The sequence below is a fragment of the Dermacentor silvarum genome, chromosome 7, assembly GCF_013339745.2.
Source record: "Dermacentor silvarum isolate Dsil-2018 chromosome 7, BIME_Dsil_1.4, whole genome shotgun sequence".
Classification (NCBI taxonomy): domain Eukaryota; kingdom Metazoa; phylum Arthropoda; class Arachnida; order Ixodida; family Ixodidae; genus Dermacentor; species Dermacentor silvarum.
Genome location: NC_051160.1, coordinates 152,120,633 through 152,142,539, shown reverse-complemented (window position 1 = coordinate 152,142,539; position 21,907 = coordinate 152,120,633). Strand labels below are relative to the sequence as shown.

Genomic DNA, 21,907 nt, shown 5'->3' with positions numbered 1-21,907 from the left:
ATTTTAAGCATTTGCAGAGAAGAACGACGCGCGCAGTAGCAGAAAACCACCACCCGCATACAGGATTCCAGGCGTGTGACGGCAGGCGCCACTAAAAGTTACCGTGTACCAAACAATCATGAATGCTCCGGCAACCTTGTGGGCCTATTCCTACCCAAAAGACACCGCGCACGGGGCCCCCGAGAGAGGGAGGGGCGGCTTCAGAGGAGGTTGGCTTGCCGAGGTTAGCGGAATCACGTGACGCTCCCTCCTAGTATTTTTATACCTCCATGATTAGGGGAGAGGCGGGCGAAAGCCCAGACAGAATCTGCGGCACAAGGCCCTTTCACATGGCGCGATTTTCACACAGCGACACAGCGAATTCCGTCGCTCAGCGACCGCCGCGACGTCGCAGGCTCTCCGCGACGGGATTCCAACATGTTGAAATTTCCGTCGCTGAGTCGCAGCGATCGGCGCGATGTGGGCGGAGAAACGTGACGTAACAGCAAGAGCCGTCGAAATAGGCACTTTCCTGTTTTACGGCGTGTTGGAAGCTCAGCGGAGCAATGTCGCGCACCAGTTTCAATGTTTTAACAGAGCGTACCCACCAGCGCCTGTGACTCAGGAGCTTCATGAATAATTTTTTTCTCCAGCTCGCACGATTCATTTAAAAGGAGAAGCTGCATGCTATCCAGGTCGGGAGCTGACACCGCCTTCAACATACGGCACGTACCCTCACGATCGTCGCGTCGTCAACGTCATCATTGCTAGAAATTGTGCCAGGCACTTGCACACTTAACAGTAGCTTCTTCTTTTGGAGAGGCAAATACTCCTGCAGGAGAAGAGTTGTGGCTTCCATCGTACCGCAACAACACAATTAGAGTGTACAAAACAAAACCACCCACCACGCCGCACGCTTATGCGGTTTGTGCAGCATTTTCACTAGCCGCAACTGCGGACTAAGCGATCGCAGACTCAACGCGTTTAAAGGCTGAAAAATTATGTAGTATTCTATTTTCAAAAAAAAAATAATATGAAATTGTAATATTTGACTAGTTTCCATTTTGTTTTTATTTAACGATGCAGGCATGGATACTTTGTGAGCAGGGAGCAACCTTCGGCGTCACTGCGACGGAAATCGCGCGGTCAAAGACGCATGTGAAAGCTGCCAGCGAAAATCGCTCTGCGACGTGCGCGACAGAACGATTTTTTTCGCCCCAATCGTGCCATGTGAAACGGCCTACAGGCGGCAGAGGCCGGCAGGGCTGTGCGCATGCGCCGCATTGGGAGAGCGGGCACGCACACGCACAGTGTAGGTTGCCCCGATGCCCTCTTCGCCCACCGCTCCCCTTCCACTGGGAAGTCGCGTTTACTCTCCGCCGTGCATTCGCTCCCCGTGAAAGCGCGCGTCCCTCGCCCTCGCGCGCTTTGATTCACACATACAGCATACGTCCAACGAGAGTTTTTTTTTCTACATGCGGACGCGACCATCGAAGAGTGAGCCCTTAACAGCTTCGATGTAAAAAAAAAACATGTACAGCGTACCTGAATAAATCAAGCAGGCTAGGTGTATATTTGTTGCTGGCCAGTTCCAAATGGGATGCAAATAAATCACTATCTTCATCATCGAAAATAGATCTGTGTGGTCGTTATTGTCTGCAGTATGTAAAAGCAAAAAAATACAGTAAACTAACTATTCACTCAGTATGCAGAAATCACTTTAGTCATCTGGTGATACTGTACTTTTGTCACATGACACATAATGTGCCCACTGAGGTATAAAAGAGCACAAAAATACTTGTACGGTTATATTAACAACTTCATACTTTTGTTTCAGAGTGTCGCAAACGATAAGAGTAGCAGCTGGCAGAACGTGGGAGGAATAAAGGGTGAGTGGAGGTGTCAAGACCTACGCAAACTTTTCTATATCCTAGTTTGGGCTGTTTCCCATTCCACGATCCATGTCTAGGCCACTGTGAAGATAGCTGTGTATTCCGTAGTCACTAAAAGTTAATGCGTTACGAATAACTGAGCTGTATTATATGCAGGCATCGAGCTAACAATGAAACTATATAAGCAAGACGCTGTATATTCATCATTTCATTTATTTATTACATACTGCGGACACTATTTCCGCGCAGGAAGGGCCAAACGAAGCAAAACAAAACCATGAACACAGTATGGAAAGACAATAGTACAAAAGTGCGAATACAATTGTCATTCAGCCAAGCGATTTCAGTCATCAATGATACGCGGGAAAAAATGAGTCGTTTAATTTGTTAGTTCAGACAGAATAAGCGGTTAAGGCAATTTGATGATTCTGGTGAGTTCGTGTAGTCATTAGTGGATATTATTTAGATTTAGGGGTCGAGTTAGTTTGTTATTAAGGCTAAGCCTCAGATGGTTCATGGGTTGAAACCTCCGACGGCTATCCGGCGTTATGGCACCAAAATTCAAGTGACGTCTTAGACACTATAAATGGAATGATAATGAATTAGAGGTGAAACATTTAAAAATGAATGAAGTGTTTAAGTGTAAATGTGAATCTAAGGTAAATTACGTGAATCAAAAGGTGAATTAGGTGAATCAAATGTCAATTAATGCGATTCCAAGGTGAAAAAATTTAATCAAATGTGAAATACGTCTTTACCATGTCGACCGCCACCAATCATACGGTGTCTGCGTGTACATCCGGTTAAGCACATCATGGAAAAATCGTGCGATGACGTGGCGTCTCGTATAAAACGCTGCGCGCTTCAGTCTGTCTCGTACTACTGAACGCGCTGTGTCGCATGGTGGAAAGTATGTCTTGGGAGGAAAAACTACCTAAACCTGCAGAGGAAAAAAATCATGTAAAGAGTAAACAAGTTATCGGAAATTAGAGCGCAGTCGAATTTGTCTGTCAAAATTATTTTTTTTACCCGTCGTGGTGGCTCAGTCAGCTAAAGCGTTGCGCTGCTGAGCACGAGGTCGCGGGATGCAAAAACACCCGTGTGCTTGCGTTGTAGTGCGCGTTAAGGAAACCCAGGTGGTCAAAATTAAACCGGAGCCCTCAAATACGGCGTGCATCATAATCAGAACTGGTTTTGGCACGTAAAACCCCATGAAGAAGAATAAAATTAATTACTGAATGTCTTGTGAGCACGCTGGTTTTCGCCTTTATCCCCTTTAGCCTGTGCTAAAGTGAGTGTGAACTTTTGTGTAGTAGAGAAATAAATTCCAGCCGCAATTTTTTCCTACGCAATTGAAGTAACGGGATGTCACTAGATATCATTAGTTAAGTAGAAGAGTATAAGGTCTGACGTTTTTTCTATACAAACCGGACAGCGGGCATTTGTATACGTTCAAGGTTGTTTATTCATACAACGATAGGACGCAACACATCAAGGAAAAAAATACAGGTGAAAGGAAAGACCGTCACTCGCAACTAACTTTATTCCGAGAAAGCATCCCAATATATAGCTGAGCTAACACATGCGCAGCAAGGTTCGACGTATCACCTAACCTAGATGAGTCAAAAAGAATCATGTGCTAGTTTAAAAAGCATCTAAAAAAATTCAAACTCGGCGCCGCGCAACACCACTGACGTATCGACCCCCCCCCCCTCCCCTAATGCAGATATCTTTTTTTTTATGTAATATGCCTCGAGCATTTCTCGTGCCAGCACCTCGTTGCTTCTACCCAGAATGCTGATCTCCTTAAATTTTGCGTCACATTTACATGCTTTGCAGTGCGCAGGTAAATGTCTTGAAAGGTTATTCTTAATGGAAATAGCATGCTCTCTCGCTCTGTCGTTAACACATCGACCCGTTTGGCCGATGTAAACCCTGCCGCAGCTGAATGGAATTTCGTAAACCACACCCACCGCACAAGTGACGTCGGGATTTACATGCCTCTTGCCACATATAGGCTGCTTGGGTGCTTTGGAAATCCGCGGGCACAGGCCTGACAGCTTCCTTGGTGCAGAGAGGACCACTGGGACATTGTACCTATTCGCTACCTTCTTAAGGTTGTGCGCAACCTTATGTACGTAGGGTACAACTATTGGCCTTGTTTCCATCGGTTGCCGTTCCTTCTTTTTTCCTTTTAATTTTTGAAGGCGTGTTTCAGCTACAGCACGAACGACGGAGCGAGGATACCCAGCTGCGTAGAGCCGGTTGATCTGACTGTCAAAGCTCTCCGCCATCCTGTGCGGGCACGATTTCGCCAGCGCACCTTCCAAGCACATAGAAGCAATGCCTCTCTTAATTATTGTCATATGTAAGTACCGCGAGGTGCCGCTAAAAGATCGGAGCGGCCACCCAAGCTCCGGGAAGAAGAAGCGAACGGGTGCACGAGCGCAGCGGCACGAGACGAGCTCGCAGTATTCGAGCCAGGCGGGCAGCAGTTCGGAGCTCCTGGGGCGAACGAGGCGAGAGGACCTGCCTCGCGAGACGTCCGTGGCAAGGTGCAGAGGATCGCGGAGCCGGGCGTGGACGAGGGCGTCCGAGGAAACAGGGCTCCTGCTGCCAGTGCTCGAGGCGCTGGCTGACCCGAGTGCCGCCGGTCCCTGAGCTGCTGCACCTGAGCTGTGCCCAGCAGCATTCGTCTGGCACAGATGTTGCTGTGATAGACGCGGTCCTCACGTGCGACCGCCGCACGTGGATTGCGAGCGGCGTACGAGCTGGCCACCGAGGTCGTGCTGGACAAGGCGTTCCCTGCCTGCTGCCGTTGCTGCTCCTGAGCGTGCTGAGCCCGAGAACCGTGCTGGACGGGGCCTGAACGTGTCGTCGTCGCAGTCGGCTCGAGCACGGGTGAATCCGCAGCGCCTTGGACGACGGAAGCGTGAGCCTCGAAACACGGGACTGTCACAGCCCGTTTATACTCGTGTGCTGTGCGTGTGTGGACACACTGACTGCCATTACGCAGATCATCAGCTATCTCTGTATATATATTTTTAGGGTTCTTTTCCATTTTGATAAATGCTCCAAAAGGACTCTCTGTCTTTCTTCCGCATCACTGCGCACTAGCGAAAGTGCCGAATAGTCCCAAACACCACAATTTCTGGCGTCCGCGACAGGACTAAGCTCGATTTCCATCCGTAAGAGCCGCACTTCGCTTGTGTGCAGTGGTCGGAAATGGACTGGGAGAAGTTTATCCCGATAGGAAAGGAGCTTGGCTTGTCAGGCAAAGAACTAAGAGAGTGGATTGACGAGCAGCATAACCGAGAGCGCGATAAACGAGCCGAGGACAGGGAAGCAGCGCGAGTCGCGCATGAACAGGAGATCGCTCGACTGACGGCGGAACGAACTCTGCTAGAGACTAGATGTCGTCTCGCAGAGCACGCGGCTGGAACGGTCGAAACCGTTAGAGAACGCGGGGACAACAGCGGTGAAGCATTTAAAGCCCCCACAAGCTTATTCCACCCTACAACGAGGGCCGCGACGAACTCGATGCCTACATACAGCGCTTCGAGCGGGTAGCCACCAGCCAGGGATGGCCAAGCGACATTAAGCTTGTGCCTGTCAGGCGAAGCTTTGAGCGTGGTCGGACGCATGTCTGCGGAGGATGCCACAGACTACCAAAAGCTGAAGCAAACTTTATTGCAAAGGTTCCGGTATACCGAAGAAGGATACCGCCAAAACTTTCGCGAGGTTAAACCAGAGAATTCCGAGACAGGCCGGCAGTTTGCTGGTCGACTGCTCGGCTACTTTGATCATTGGCACCAGATGGCGAAAACAGAGAAAACATATGAGGCATTACGAGATAAGATTGTATCGGAACAGTTTTTGTTACGCTGCGATGAGAGGCTCGCCATCTTCCTGAAAGAGCGAGGATGCCGTGACCTCGACAAGCTAGCCGAAGCCGCTGACAATTATTTGGAAGCGCAAGGCCTGTCAAATCTAGCCAGAGGAAAAGAAGCAAGAGAAGCAAGTAAATCAGCCTTGCAGAGCAAGAACTGTGAAAGAGAGGCCGAAAATGAAAAAGTTCGGTGCTTTCTCTGTGGCAAGCAGGGACACCGTGCTGCAGATTGTTGGACGCGGTCAAAAGGACCGAAGTCGTCCTCGTCTTGCTGGAAATGCAGGAAGCATGGCCATAAAGCTGACGAGTGGCCAAACACAAAGAGCAGAAACAAGGAGGCGGCAAGTGCTATTGCTGACTGCGACCGGATGCCTGCCACCAGGAATGACGAATACCCGGCTTCTACCATCAAAAGAGAAGAGAAATCAAGCCCATCTGATGGAAAATATATTTGTCTTGGTCTTATGACGCAAGAGATGCCGACGGCAACCGGATATCTCGATGGACATCCGGTGACGCTGCTGAGAGATTCCGGTTGCAATACTGTGGTCGTCCGGCGTTCACTGGTACCGGAAAAGAATTTCACCGGTAACATGCGTACTGTTTACCTTCTTGACGGTTCGTCTAAGCAGCTTCCAGAAGCGAAGGTCTACGTAGACTCTCCTTTCTTCCGAGGAACGACGCTGGCACTCTGCATGGAAAAGCCACTCTATGACGTTGTTCTTGGGAACATCAATGGGATGCTCCACCCCACTGGTTCTGACATGTCACGTGACCCGTCGGGTGTTTCAAGAGAGCATAAAGAGTCGGCACCAGCAGAGGAGCCCGTTCGACACCACAGCGTGTCCCAAGATAGGGCGACCTGGAGCGCAGCTACAACAAGGGGAACCAAGGAAACGAAGTTACCTGCTGCTTCGAACGCACTAGATGTAAGTCCACAAGTTCTGGAAGAGTTGCAGCGAGGCGACCATACCTTGGAGGGTTGTTTTTCGTTGATCGGGAAGGCAACAACAAAGCGATCAGAAAACGTAGAATTTGTTTTGACCAAGGGGATTCTTTACAGACGCTACAGATCTCTGACGAGGAAGGAAGTAGATCAGCTGGTTGTTCCCCAAAGCCTGCGCCAGTTCGTCCTTAAGATGGCGCACGAAGGAGTTTTGGCAGGCCACCAAGGTATCAAACGCACCACTGACAGAATACTAGAAGAGTTCTATTGGCCAGGCGTTCAGGCTGAGGGGACACGATTTGTGCGCTCTTGTGACATCTGTCAGCATACTGTTCCGAAGCACCTAGTCGGACGCGTCCCCCTAGGGAACATGCCGGTGATTGACACGCCGTTCCAACGTGTGGCGATTGATATAATCGGGCCACTCTCGCCGACATCGGCAAAAGGAAACCGATATATCCTGACAATGGTGGACTGCGCCACACGCTATCCTGACGCCGTTGCATTGCCAAGCATTGAGACGGAGAGGATAGCAGAAGCGTTGGTGGAAATGTTCTCGCGTGTGGGAATTCCAAGGGAAATCGTGAGCGACCGAGGCCGATCCTTCACTTCAAGTTTAATGCAAGAACTAAGCAGACTACTGTCCTTCCGACATTTGCCAACAACCCCATACCACCCTATGGGAAATGGCCGTGTTGAGCACTTTATAGGCCCGTTAAAGCAAATGATACGGCGCATGTGCCAGGAAAGTCCAAAGAATTGGGACAGTTACTTGGCGCCATTATTATTTGCTTATAGAGAGGTGCCTCCGTCCGGTCTCGGCTTTTCTGCTTTTGACCTACTGTATGGTCGATACATTAGAGGTCCAATGGCCATACTGAAGGAAATATGGACACGAGACACTCTTGATGCAGAAACAAGGACCACCTATGGTTATGTTATGGAACTTCGCGAACGTTTACCAGAAACGTGCAGAATTGCTCACGAGGAGCTGCAGAAAGTCAAGCTGCCACAGAAGAAATGTTACCATCGCAAAGCCAAGCCACGTCAGCTCTGCGCCGGAGACAAGGTGTTGTTATTGTTACCTTCCGATAACAACAAACTAATTCTAACCTGGAAAGGCCCCTTCACGGTATTGGAAAAACGTAGTGAAGTCGACTATGTTGTTGATCTGGGCACCCGCACCAGTCTGTTCCACATTAACCTCCTGAAAAAGTATGAGGAGAGCCCACTTTCGACGGACTCCGCGGGACGCGGGGCTTTCACGTTGCAGACGGAACAAGTGGAAGAGGACCCAGACCTACCGTTCCTTTCATTCAACCAGCGCGAGACATACCGTGACGTCAGAGTCGCTGACACATTGGATAACCAGTCGCGGTCAAAAGTGTACGCGGCCGAGGTTCTGCGAATAAGTTCATTTTCAACGCAACTACGCCCACAGCCAGTAAAACTATGGAAAACTTTTGTTTTGTTTACTCTAGACCAGTATACACTGTAAATCTGAATACCACGATGCGTGCCTAACGCGTAGAAATATAAATATTTTTTCACCTTCCAGGGTACGTTCTGACGGCGAGGTTGCTTTTTAGCTTATTCGTGATGACAAGCGCCGAGCACTTGATGATCGAATATTGGAGCGTAGAATTGTGGAACTTGTGCAAGCTCAGGCGACTTGACGACGCAAACCTAGCGATAGAAGCTCAGGAGGAGGAATAAACATTTATTGTAGAACCAGCACTTTAAGATGGCCGGGCCTGAGCCTCCCATGAGGGGACGTCGAGGGCTTGCCTCGCCGCCGGCTCACGGGCGTGCTGGGTCGCCCAGGTTTGGTCGTCGAGGGCGGAGCTCCGCAGAGCTTCACCCAACCTCAGTGAGGGGGTCATGGTGTTAATGTGTGTGTACTGTGCTGGGCACTCCCACAGCATATGCGGAAGCGTAGCGGGGTGAGTGCCACAGCACCGGTAGTTGGGTGTACTGCAGTGGGGGGGGGGGGGGGGGTACTTTAAACTTCAGGGTATATAAGGTGGAGGCGGGTGGGTGAAGGGTAGGTATTTGTTTGTAGCAGACGCAGGGTGGTAGCCTGCGCCCAGCTGAATTTGGGGTGAGGTGGGGGAAAAGATCGGCACATCATGCGTTTTGTTTATTAACACTGATGATCAATGAATAGTCAGAGTAAATGAATGCTAGTGTCCGATTCTGGACAGACTCGAGTGTAGTGCATACGTTCTATATCACTGTAGCTTCCGTACTAATTCCATACTACGCATTTCTGTTCGAATTTTAGCCTGTCTTAAGCCTACCGTGTCTTAAGTAATCAAAATAGATAGGCAATTGCTTCTTGAGATGCAGCTGAGGCCATGGCAGATGTGATTAGCAATGCGGTATATGTGAGTAGGTGGACAGGGATTATTACATGAATTGCGCCAACGTACCTACGTAAAGTCACGGTGGAAGTTACAGAGCCCTTTATTGTATATATATTGAAGTCATCTGAGAGTGTCTCTGCTAAACATTTATCAGTTTAATAATATGAGGACTGATTAGCCTTCTGTTAAGCTGTTAGGGAAAATACCATGTACGAAGTTCTATTGTGGTTTAAAATGCAACGTTAACAGCGCTTCCAAAAGAAAGTGACTGTACAAGTCCATCTTTCTCCGGCGTTCATGTCACCTAGGTCATGTGTCAGGCACACACGCCTGACACATGACTTTTATGTTTTAAAATCTGCCCCGATGACGTAAGTTACGTTGCGGCAAAAAATAAATACCCTTTCTAAAGAATGAACCATAACAGCTTCCCGACAAAGCGCAGTACGTTGGCGCAAGTCGTCATTTGTGATAACTATAAAAGCGACAGCCCGTCGTTAAAAATGACTTGTCACTCCCCGGCTTTTCTTCTTTGCTCAAGGACGCGACTAACCCGTTGAAGGGTAATGCATCCCTTCGCATGATGCTTGCGACCTTTCTGGTTCCGGACAAGCTGTTGTTTGAGTATATTCCAGACGCTTGGCATCGAAAGGCTTAAACCTTTAAACAGCGAAAGGCTGTCACAGTCAATTCGGTAGCTGCACGGAAAGCGCGGACAATCAGTTCACTTTCAGCACACACGCTCTCAACCAAGACATATTTGCGAGAAAGGGGCTCCTATATTACCCATAGCGAGAAATGTATCTTCAAATTACACCTCATTATCCCGATGTGTTTATGAGCCGCACTCTGCATCCTGTATTCCGTATTATGGCAAAAATATAGTTTGTGCAGTGTCAGCAGCCTAAACATAAAACAGAAAATTGAAGTCGGTCATCACATAAACTATCAAATATCATAAATTGAAAGAAATAAAACCGAAACAGTACTTCATACTACTCGCACTGCAAACTTTGATACATGTGATTCATTTCAATTTCCTATCTGTTCCAGGGTAGAAGTATGCTGTTCAGTTGGTAAACACCGATTATATTGCAAAGCTTGATAGGAATTTTTGCCTCAAACATATGTTCATATTAGTCATGCACATTTCTGTCTATCAAATATATGGTCGAAACATCACATAGCCGAATTGGGAATCATTTAAAAGGTAAACTGGCTTCTCCACATTGGGGAAATGCCGTAGAAATTTCAGAATTTAATAATACACAATCATTTGGTTGCATAAACTTCCTGGCTATAGGCATGTAATCAAAAGCTCAAATGTATTACACGGCTTTGTCGTTTCGCAGCAATTTCATCCACTGCATTTATAAAGCAATGTACTTTTTTATTTAGCGCGTGAGTCCAAAAACACATAGCAACTTATCTACGCAAGCGATATCAGTTTCAAGAGCTCGTTAATTAGGTTGTCATTTGAGCAAATAAGACGAGCGACTTTCATGCAGAGACAAATTAAGCGGCGAATAGGAACAACTGACTAGTTATTTCAGAAGAAAAACTGAGTTTAGCTATGTAGTGTTAAACTATGTAGCTTTAAATAAGGCACATATTTTATACATCGCCGGACAGGGGTCAGTAGGGATCGCTGGGAGAGGCCTTTGTCCTGCCATGGACATAAAAATAGGCTGAGGATGATGATGAAACATTGCGTGTTGTGTTGTGTTTAATTTCGCATAAGCAACTAAGGCTATCATGCGCCAACCACAAGGTAAAATTTCTTTTCGACAGTTGGGTCACCTGATCAACAGTCCTTGTCTGGGCAAGGACCCCCAGGATCCCAACAAATTAAAAAACCTCAGTCTTCTTCTCGGAGAAGAGAAGGTGAATGAGGTGTATCATAATGTGAAAGGAAGCGCAGGGTCAGATTCATGGTTTTTCAAGGACACCTGCTTTCCTTAAGAAGCTAAAAACGTATGTCATATTTACTTGTGCGTCTTCGCCTAAAATTAATGATGGATGAAAAGGAATGTGTTCATTGTAAAACAAAGTAAAATATTTTTTTCTCAGTGTTTCGAGTTTCGTGCATGATATTAATATGTGGTTTACGGTAAGTTCATCTCCGCATTTTCACAAACAGGCTTGTCTTGTTTTTTCAGTAGGAAATTGTGAGTAAGATGCGTGTGTCCAATGCGGAGGCGACATAATATGACTTCGATGAAGCGTTTTTGGTCTGACCATGACTTTCATTCTTCTATGTTAGGTTTTACTAGATGTAGTTTATTGTTTACTTCTTTTTTCCATGTAGACTGCCATTTATTTAGCAGTTTATGGAACACTGATTTCATGGAATCTTTGTAAGGAATTCTCACATTTATGATTTCTTTATGCCGCGCTTTCGCTGCACATTCATCTGCTTTCTCATTGCTCCTGATTCCGACGTGGCTCGGCACCCAACAAAATTTTATGTTGTGTCCTGGGCTTGTGGCTCTTCTTATTTTATGTAGCATGTTGCCGATTAATGGTGTAATTGCATTTCTAGGCTGAAGTGCTGTGAGTACACTCAGTGAGTCTGTGTAAATGACGCTGTTCTCAATGTTCCGGAGGTGACCACCCCTCATCCAAGAAATATTTTTTACAGTTTAATAACTTAATTTATGTGCGCCGTCAGCACTCGAAGGCATTATGGAAGGAAGTGGGTTGAGCAGGCTAAACAAATACGGCGATTATTAAAAAGTAACTTTTTAATCATACAACTTTAGCTGGTGGTACATGGAAAAAAACTTCAGTGCGCACGACGAAGGCAGCTTTACAATTAATACCATATTACCTTACCTTACAAAGAATTTAAAAGGTACACAGGAAGTAATCAACAAATTCAGATTACACAACGTACGCTAGCTGATGTTGCATGACACTTGCGTTTATTAGTACTCTTTAGGATTTCTTTGGGGAGGCGATACCATTCAAGGGCTGCGCGAGGCCAGAAAGAGCTGAAGGAATTTAATGTGACTAAATCTGATTCGTATTTTGTACAGCTGATCAATACGATGCCATATATGTGGTGACGGAGATTCAGTCGTACGCGGATATATCAAGCCAACGTATAACGAATTATTCTGTATATCGAACAGCTGTAAAATCCCGTTGAACATTCCATGCAAATGTATCGGGTTCGTGCACGCGTATGAAGAGCGCTCGTTCACCAGCACATTCGATATATCGAACGCGGCGCCACGCAGAACACCTTATAGTGAACTTCTTTGTACACTTTGAGGTATTCTGGCACCTGGAGGTGGAGAAGAGATAGTGCAGTCAGTTGAGCCCTGTCAGGCTGTTCGGATAGCCCTCATGCTACCTCGGATGTCAACATTCCTTCTATCCGATTTTCGAGGCGTCGTCGTGTGGGCTGAGTGCCTATTCACGAGTTTATTTTCCTACAAGTGTAAAGAAAGGAATCAGCTTGGACTTTTCAACGAAGTTGAAAGTGAACCAGCAATTTTTTGCGGGTAAATAAAGTCTGCTTGCTTTTTTCCCCGAGTTGTGTGCAGTAAGTTAGCGGCTCTCGGTTGCACTAATCCGTAAGCGACCGTTTACCTGAGGGCCTATTGTTTTATATATCGAATTACCTATATAACGAACTTTTTGTGATCCCCTTCAGATTCGATATATCCGGGTTCGACTGTATCAGTTTACGGTTTACAAATTCAAGTTTAGTTTAATTTAGGTTTAGAGTACCTATTCGATCATAAGTTGAACATATAAAATGAGTGGAGTAATATTGAGTTCTAATGAGGTAATAAATACAATAGAATTTCACACATTGGATGTACACTCAAATTTTGTACCAATTAGTGTTTTTTACAGTAGTAACATGAGAGAGGTGGTGGCATTATAAGTGTACAGGAGCCAATAACACAACGTTCGATCCGCATTGTTACTAATGTCGATATTCCAGGTAAGATTAGCGGTAATAGGATGACCAGGTAAGATTAGCGGTACTATGAACACGTGAATACATTTATGAATAAACAGGCTGTAACTCCGTGTTGTTAAGTAAGTTCGTCGAAGAGCTGTTTTGAATGGGAGCTGCTCAGATGATGTTGTTGTTACGTCTGGTGTGCCGCAAGGCTCCGTTCCGTGTTGGTGCAGATTCCTTTCCATTTTTTTAATGCGAAAGCATTACATGCCCTATTACACGAAAGCCCGTAGTTTTAGTCGGCGGCGTGACCGAATGACGCTACCAAAAATGGCTGACGGGAAAGAGTAAAAACGCGTAAAAAATGCTCGAATTGAGGACAAATTTAGCAGGCAGGATCATGTAAACGAAGTAAACTAATCCCTTTGAAAAGAAGAATAGGCAAATTTTGATCTGGGTGGGAATCGAACCCGGGCCTCCGGGGCGCTGAGGAGAGCCGACTTTGTCCCCTACGACCGGATAAACTCACCCTATCCAATTCATCCTAGCTCGACTCGCAACCACTACTCCGAATTCCGCCGCTGCCGAGAAATGTCTGCAGCCATCTATGCCTCAAGCTCTGGCGAGGCACCGGCCCCGGCCACCCAAACTCTCTGCCCTACGCCACCCCAAGCTACCCATTGACGATCATAAAATCATCTTCCGTCCCCGTGGCGGCCTCTACGTTCGGACCGTGAACGGCACTGCGCTTCGTGATGCCATTCTGCAAGCAGCCCGCCTCGGACACCAAGAGGTAAAGCCAGACACCGTAATCATCAACACCCTCCAACAAGTCGTCCTCATCAACACTCCCGAGCAGCAACGCCGACACCACTACCTCGCCATCAAGTCCGTCGTCATCAAAGACACTGCCTACGACTACACCTACCAAGCGGCCCCGGAAGACTGCGCCCGTGGTGTGGTCCAAGGGGTCCCTCTCGCCCATACTTGCGAAGACATTCAGGGTCGTCTCAATCGCGAGCAGAACCCTGCCATCCTCGACTTTGCACGCATGGGCTCCACAGAGTCCATCATCATCCTTTTCGAACAAGACTGGGTGCCCAAGCACATCTACTATTCCTCCGTACTATATAGGTGCTACATCTTCAAAAAGAATATCGAGCACTGCCTTAACTGCGGTGCACTCGGCCACCTCGCGGATGTGTGTCCGGCTCCCAAGCAACGCCGCTGCCCCGGCAGGGACCAAGTAGACCCCCCGAGGACCACGCCTGCACAGCCGCTCTGCAAGATCTGCAGCCAAGCACTCCTGATGGCGGACAGAACATGCAAGGCCCGCTACCGCACGCCATATCTCGTCAAGAAGAGGTACTGGTATGCCAGGCGGTCCACCGAGGCAACCGCCAACCAGGCTCTCACCAATCCAACTCCACCCCAGCATCGCAGCCGCTCCATGACCCGCAAGCCTTAGGCCCTGCAGCTCACCCTGGAGTCCCTCCCGGTGCTGCAGCCAGCCGCACTGAAACAGCCCTCCAACCGTACCAAGCTCATAGCCTGATCTCACTCCTGGACCGGACTCAGGCAACCCCCACTTCCAGTCGCCCCAAAACCACCTGCACAAGAACCCGGCCGCCACACCAGTGAGGTGAGCTGGGCAGGCGTAATCTCCCAGGACTCCGCGAACCCCCTCTATAAGGAAATGTTGCATGTCCGCACACAGCTCGCCTCCCTCCAAACTAGAAACCAACGCCTTCAGTCGCAGCTGCATGCCTTACTGCAGGTCCACACCCCTACCCCGGCGACAATGATCTCGGCCACTCATAAACTCCCTCCCCTACCACCTTCTTCTCCTACTCAGCGAACTCGCGACAGCCTTTGCTGCCACACGGCCTAAAAAGAAGGCCAAGCTTCACACCTTCTCGACCCCTCCACTGCAAACTACACCCTCAGTAATGGCCACACCTCGCTCGGGCAGACCGCCCCACTTGCTCGCGCTGCAAGAGCCCTCCAATCCTCTCACCCTACCAAGCTACGTGCCCACCATCCCCATTTCTCCTACGTCCCCTCGGGTCGCATTCATCGTACACCGTACGCTCACTACCATCTCCCACCCGCTAGACGTCCTCGAAATAGATCATCTCTTTATCGAACTCGTGCCGCAGTGCACTCGCGATACCCTCTTCATCCTTAACATATTGACCCTTTTCGCGGAGCAGTTTGTTTTAAAGAAACAAGATGGCGCTCACGGCGCGCGCCATAGCTCTCCTCAGCGACTGCCCACGAATACGAAACCATTACCGCTTATACATTGCTTCTGTGCGATCAGCTGTCGGAAATGCAACTGAGTTTTCACTAACACACTGTACTCCAATCATGCTAGATTGAATCATGTGGATTGAAGACGTGTGCAGTAGCTGGCTGCAAAAATAGTGACTGGCATGGTAAGGAATGGAATGAATCTGTGTGGCCAACTTCGAGAACCGCTGCTGCAACTGTCCGAACGTGTTACCGGCACTTCGAGATGTACGGCTTTCCTCGACGATACAGAAATTTGCTCATCCGCCAGCCTTGTATCGCTAACCTTCAAAGAAAGGGCTTCATCCCCAGAACGTCGGCAAGACTGAGTACCACTCGTTAAACAATGACAATGGGAGTAGCGCCGCTTCCTGTCATAGTAAGTTTCGCACACGTTATCTATGCACATCTGACCCAAATGGCAGGAAAACTGACGCCCACTCTATCGCCGCCGTATCAAGAATAAGTGAATGGGCGCACACTTGAATATATGTGCACTGTATACGCACAATAAATGACGGACTACGCCGATGGCGCACGAATGGACGAAGCTGAATGTTTCGTGACGGTCCATAAGATTAAGCAAGTTACTAGCTGTAATATATATTTGCTACAAGGTATTACAATGTACGAAACAGCTACCTTGTGCGCCGCAAGAACAAACCTATCGGAACTGAGCACACCCGCGAGCGAGTAAGCAGAAAATAATCAGATAGTGGCCGCACCAAGGAACACTTGTCTAAAAAAATTTAATTCAACGTTACTAGAAATTTTTGTGAGGGTCTGAAGCTGTGATCAAAGCTTGGTGTCGTCCCCCTGGTCACCGTCTACGATATCTCCGAAAACAGAGGTTTTCTAAGCCGCGCCGGCGTCATACACTTCCATTGTAAACAAGGAGGCAACGGAGGCAGTTGAGGCAAGCAATGGACGCGTCACCAAGTGATCAACCATGATAGCGCCCACGGGATCGCCGCGAAAAGGGTCAATACAGCCACCTGAAGTGCCTGTGGCAACTATACTTCGACCGACTCTTCACGCTCGCCAAGCGCGTCGCACACAAGAGCCCCCTCCTAATTCTAGGGGATTTCAACGCCCCGCACGCGGCCTGGGGCTACCCAACGGACACCCCCAACGGGCGCAGGGTATGGCCCGCAGCTCAGCAGGACAGCTTCTCCCTTCTCACAAATACCACCACCCCTACTCGCACCGCAAACAGTGTCGGCGCAGACACTACTCCCGACCTCACATTTAGCCCGCCGCCTACTTCACGCTGGTGGTGTAACACCCGGGAGAATCTGGGTAGTGATCACTACATTATTGAGATTCTCCTACAAGCAGGCCCAGCACGCAGACTCGCTTGTGGCGATGCCATCACGAAGTGGGACTCATTCCGCACTTTCCGAGCAGCCCGCACTCTACACACCATCTCAGACATAGCTACTTGGTCCGACCAGCTCTAGTGCGACGTCCGCGCCGTGACTCGTACCCTACCAGAGGACTGCCCTGCGGACGCGATGGATTCCCATCTCCTGCACCTCTGGAAAGCCAAGGCGGGACTCAAGTGGAGGTGGCAATGCCAGCGCTGGAATACAACACTCAGACGCCGGCTGAACCAGCTCAACAAGGAGATTGTGACGCATGCTGCGATTCTCTCTCGCCAAAATTGGGAATCCCTCTAACAGGCTGGAGCACAACATGAGCCCGCCCCAGACATGGAACCTATTCCGCCATCTCATTGATTCGACTCAGTATAAGACACACCAGAAACAGATCATGACGAAGCTCATACACGCATTCGAAGCCGAACCGCAGGAACTCCTCCAGACGCTTCGTGGTCTACACTTCCCCGCATATCCCCCCGGAGACCACCCCGACTATAGCCGGTTTCATACAGCGCCCACCGCGCTCTTGGCAAGCCTGTGCGCCGGCATCCGGCGCCCTTAGGAAACTTCCGGTAGCGGTTCCTTTTGCTCGTTTTTGCTGGTAATTGTTCGCTCGCGCGCTCGTGCTGTGCATGTTCTGTGTTACTTTTCGCGTATATCGGTATAAGTGCGACTTGTGGCATTCAGTGTCTTGCGTGACGGCGAGTAGCTCTCTGGAGCATCGACTGTTTTCGTTACGTTCACCCCTCTACGGTGTTTTGCTTGATGTTGTTGTCGGCTTGAAAATTCATTCCGCATCGTACATATCACCTGTGAAACGTTCAATGATGTGTTCGCGTTGTGTCGTGCCAGGGTGCAGGTCTTCGCTCAGGAACCAACCTCCTTTCGAAACTGCGAGTGTTTAGGTTCCCTATCGAGGCTGACAGGAGAAACGCCTGGATAGCGGCGGTGCGCAAGGACAAGTGGCAGCCTACCAAGAGCTCCCAGATTTGCTCTGCTCACTTCATCCTAAGTACATTACTACGTGGAATAGCCGGACTGGTTTAATGCGGAATAATAAAAGTGCTACTGCGCGATTGTTCTGGCCCTATGTCGTGTAACTCACGCGAGAGCAGCTCGACCCTCGCCCCGATCTTGCCCGCTCGTCCAGTTTCTTGCCTCGGCATGGAACGCCATGCTGCGAACATCAGTTTAAATTATTGTTTAGCGGGTACCATGCTGCCGCCGTTTTGTTTTAATGTTTTTCGTATCTGGGGCACAAGTGCACTTCTGCAGCTTTACTACCCTAGGTACATGTGCGAATTGGGTTATCATGTTTAACGCCTCAAAGCGACTCAGGCTATGACGGACAGCCCTAGTGGAGGGCTCCGGATAATTTCGACCACCTTTGGTTCTTTAACGTGCACTGACACAGTACGCGGACCTCTAGCATTTCGCCTCGATCGAAATGCGACGGCCGGGGCCCAAACGGCGTCTTTCGGGTCAGCAACCGGGCACCGTAACCACCGAGCCACCGCGGCGGCATGTGAGCATTCGTATCGGTATTGCAGAGCAGAATCGCAGAAGAGCTGGCGATTTCCGTGCATGCGTGTAGGAAGTTTCGGCTGCAATCTAAAAGCATTTACGAATTAACGGAGGCCAATTATGGATTGCAATCTCGTGCCCAACACTACAGGTTTCATTTTGTTAGAAGTGTGGTAAATTAGTGAGCATTTCAGTTAGTCCCATTTCAGTCGATCTAGGTGTCTTGCACTAAATGACTTTTGCGAATGTACAGTTATTTGTGAATGCATATTGAAAGGCAGAAACAAGGCATATTACGCAGAAAACATGTGCATGTACATCTTGGATCCATCTTGCAGCAATAAAAGTGCCATTGCGAAATGCAATGGCTCGCATAGATAGATAAAATTTAATACAAAGATAGTTTTGTCTTGCCCCAATGGGGCATCGCTAATGGTCGGAGCCCCTAGTCCAGGGCTCCGCTGACTCTTGCCATCTTCTCTGCTCTCTGGATCAGCTTGAGCTGGTCGTCGAGGGCCGAGCTGGACAGCAGTGCCTCCCATTGCTCCCTCGTGGTGTTCGTGTCATGGTGTTGTTCTATGATGTGTAGCGTGCACTCCCACGTAATGTGGTAGAGGGTTGGTCTGGCCCTACACCACGGGCATTCGTCCCTGTAGGCTGTGGGGTGCATGCGATGTAATATGTGTAGGTTCGTGTAAGTGCCTCTCTGGAGCCTACGGCAGGCAGCGCCATCCTCCGTCTTTAGTATTCGATGGGGGGGCGATATCGCAAGCGACTCCCTGTGTGGTAGTTCAGGATTGCTGAATACTCGGGGTCAACTGGGTCAGGGTCATCTGCAGTCGGCGTGATGAGTGCTCGGTTATGTGCAAATTATCGAGATGCTCTGTCAGCATACAGGTTACCCGTGATAGCAGCGTGACCCGGTATCCAAATGATGGTTATAATGGTGTTGTCGTCAGTGTCCTCCTTGGGTATTTGGAGGCCTTGTGCCCCAGGTCTTGCGATTCTTCCCTGTAGGAAGTTGCGGCAGGCCTGCTGGGAGTCCGTGAGGATCGTCAGTGGTTTGCTTGCGTGTTGGCCTTCGCGGATGGCTAACGCGATGGCCAGCTCTTCCGCTTCCGTGATCGTGCAGGGGCGGGTCGATGTACTGGAGGTGACGTGGCCTCGGCGGTCGCAGACCACTGCCACTCATACGAGTGGCAGCTCGTATGCGAGTGGCTCACATACGAGGAGCTTTTGTTTTTGGGCCACGTCATCAACAGGTTTGGAATGTGCCCTGACCCACAGAAAACTGCGGCCATCACTGACTTTCTCCGCCCGCCGACAAGAAGGCAGTCCGTAGATTTCTTGAACTGCGCGCCTATTACAGGCGCTTCGTCAAGGACTTTTCACGGATCGCTGAGCCACTGACGTACCTCACGAAGGCCGACGTCGAGTTCAAGTGGGAGACGCCGCAAGTCGAAGCATTTGAAGAACTGAAGCGACGCTTGCAATCGCCGCCAATACTTGCACTTTTCAACGAAAACGCCGATACCGAAGTGCACACCGACGCAACCAATGTAGGACTCAGCGCCGTGCTTGTGCAGAGGATTGACGGTCTAGAAAGGGTTGTAAGTTACGCTAGCCGGTCGCTGTTGAAGGCGGAAACAAATTATTCCACAACCGAAAAGAAGTGCCTCGCCATCATCTGGGCTACATCAAAGTTTCGCCCCTACCTCTCTGGCAGGCGCTTCAAAGTTGTGAGCGACCACCACGCCTTGTGTTGGCTAGCTAACTTGAAGGATCCTTCAGGTCGCCTCGCACGATGGAGTCCGAGACTTCAAGCATTCGACATCACCGTCGTTTACAAGCCCGGGCGAAAGCACGCTGACGCTCACTGCTTGTCACGCGCCCCCGTCGAACCGCCGCCACAGGACGACCAGGATGACGATACTTTCTTGGGACCCAACAACAGCGAGCTGACCCGGAACTAAGGAGCTTTTCAGACTACCTGGAAGGCAAGACCGTCATTGTGCTAAAGGTGTTAAGGCGAGGATTGGCGCCGTTTCTCTTGGAACACGACATTCTCTTAAAGACTTGCTTCTCGCCTCTTTGAGCCAACTACGTCCTCGTGGTACCCTCAGCATTGCGTCCAGAGGTTCTGCAAGGTCTCCATGACGACCCAACCGCTAGACACCTAGGTTTCTCCCGCACGCTCACGAGGATACAAGAAAAATACTACTGGCCTCGCCTCTCTGCTGACGTCGCCCATTACGTAAGGACATGCCGAGGCTGTCAGCGACGCAAAACCGCCTACAAGGCCAGCCGGATTTCTACAGTCGATCGAGCTACCTCGACGACCGTTCCAGCTGATCGGGATGGACTTACTGGGGCCTCTTTTCCGACGTCGACGTCCGGGAATTAATGGATCGTCGTAGCTACGGACTACCTCACCCGCTACGCCGAAACAAAAGCCTTGCCCAAAGGCAGCGCTGCCGAGGTTGCCCGATTCTTCGTTGAGAACATCCTCCTGCGTCACGGTGCCCCAGAAGTCCTCATCACCGACAGAGGCACGGCCTTTACGGCAGAACTAACTCAAGCCATCCTGCGATACAGCCACACAAGCCATCGCCGGATCACCGCCTACCACCCGCTGACGAATGGCCTCAACGAGAGCCAAAATAACACCATCGCTGACATGCTGGCAATGTACGTCGACGTCGAACACAATACGTTGGATGCCATCCTTCCGCACGTGACCTTCGCATACAACACGGCCGTGCAAGAAGCGACGCACGTGGCGCCGTTCAACTTGGTCTACGGAAGGAACCCGGCAACGACGTTTGACGCCATGCTACCGGACGTCACCGACGAAGAAAATCTCGATGTTGCCAGCTATTTGCAGCGTGCCGAAGAAGGTCGACAGCTCGCCCGCCTGCGCATCAAGAACCAGCACAGGACCGACAGCCGACACTTCAAATTTCGACGACGCTACGTCGAGTACCAGACCGGCGACCGTCTTTGGGTCTGTACTCCGTTACGCCGACGAGGAGTTAGCGAGAAACTGTTACGTCGTTATTTCACGACCATATAAGATCATCCGACGTATTGGCGCACTGGACTATGAGGTCTTGCCCAGACGGCATTTCGCAATCACAACGGCGCCGGGCACGACCTGAAGTCATCCACGTGGTGCGTCTTAAGCCTTTCTACGCCCGCTGACGAACATTGTTACTTTGTTATTGTTTTTTTTCTCTCTCTCTTTGTACGCGTGGTTTTGTTTTCGCTTTCTTGTTTGTAGCAACGGGACGATGCTTTTTTAGGGGAGGGTATTGACACGTATACATGTTTATCTTTCAGCTCGGACCGCTTTTCACCAGCTAACAAATGTTAAACGTTATCGCTAGGCACAAGACGTGCCTGCATGTATGGGAAGTTTCTCGAACGTTATCAATGCTTCTATCCGTTGTCTCTTGTCACCGACGCTCATGTAATCTGATTGTATGAGTGACGCGAATTATCTAAAACTTTCTGGAAGACATGCGGGTACCAGGGATTATTCTGGGGCCTTCAAATGACTCATGTATAAAAGCCAACGCGTTTCGCCGCTGATCAGATTTCGACGATCACCGACTGTGTTCGCTGCTTTCGTTGTGCTTCGAGTGTAGCTTGCTTTTCTGGGCACATGTTCGCCCAATAAAGAATCAGTTTCGTCATACACAGTTTTACGTCTGTTTAC

The 21,907-nt window shown here is 49.4% G+C and overlaps 1 long non-coding RNA gene across 1 annotated transcript in view; it reads left to right on the top strand.

Moving 5' to 3' along the window:
• Nucleotides 1-1,821: 1,821 nt before the first annotated feature.
• The window catches only part of LOC125947017 (uncharacterized), a 55,892-nt gene continuing 35,806 nt past the window's right edge, over nt 1,822-21,907 (top strand). The window contains exon 1 of the long non-coding RNA XR_007468073.1: nt 1,822-1,868. This is a non-coding gene — a long non-coding RNA (uncharacterized LOC125947017). The remainder of the gene's footprint in view (nt 1,869-21,907) is intronic.